Below are 215 nucleotides of genomic sequence, written 5' to 3'. Positions count from 1 at the left end.
GTTCTCCTCCATCATATTTGACATGCAATTCCTTAAAGGGGGTGATCTGCAATGAGATCTTCTGTGATAGGAATGTGCCTGCCTCTATAGGAGAATGGTGTTCTCATTTTGAGTGTGTTAAGCCTCTCCCATAAAACCCAGCTGTCCCTGTTTTGCAGTTTTCCCAGGAGTGTTCCTTACCTGGTCACAAACCTTTCCTCACTCTTCCATCCTCT

The sequence above is a fragment of the Octodon degus genome, unplaced genomic scaffold, assembly GCF_000260255.1.
Source record: "Octodon degus isolate 3935 unplaced genomic scaffold, OctDeg1.0 scaffold00090, whole genome shotgun sequence".
Taxonomy (NCBI): Eukaryota; Metazoa; Chordata; class Mammalia; order Rodentia; family Octodontidae; genus Octodon; species Octodon degus.
This window is presented reverse-complemented; position numbering follows the sequence as displayed.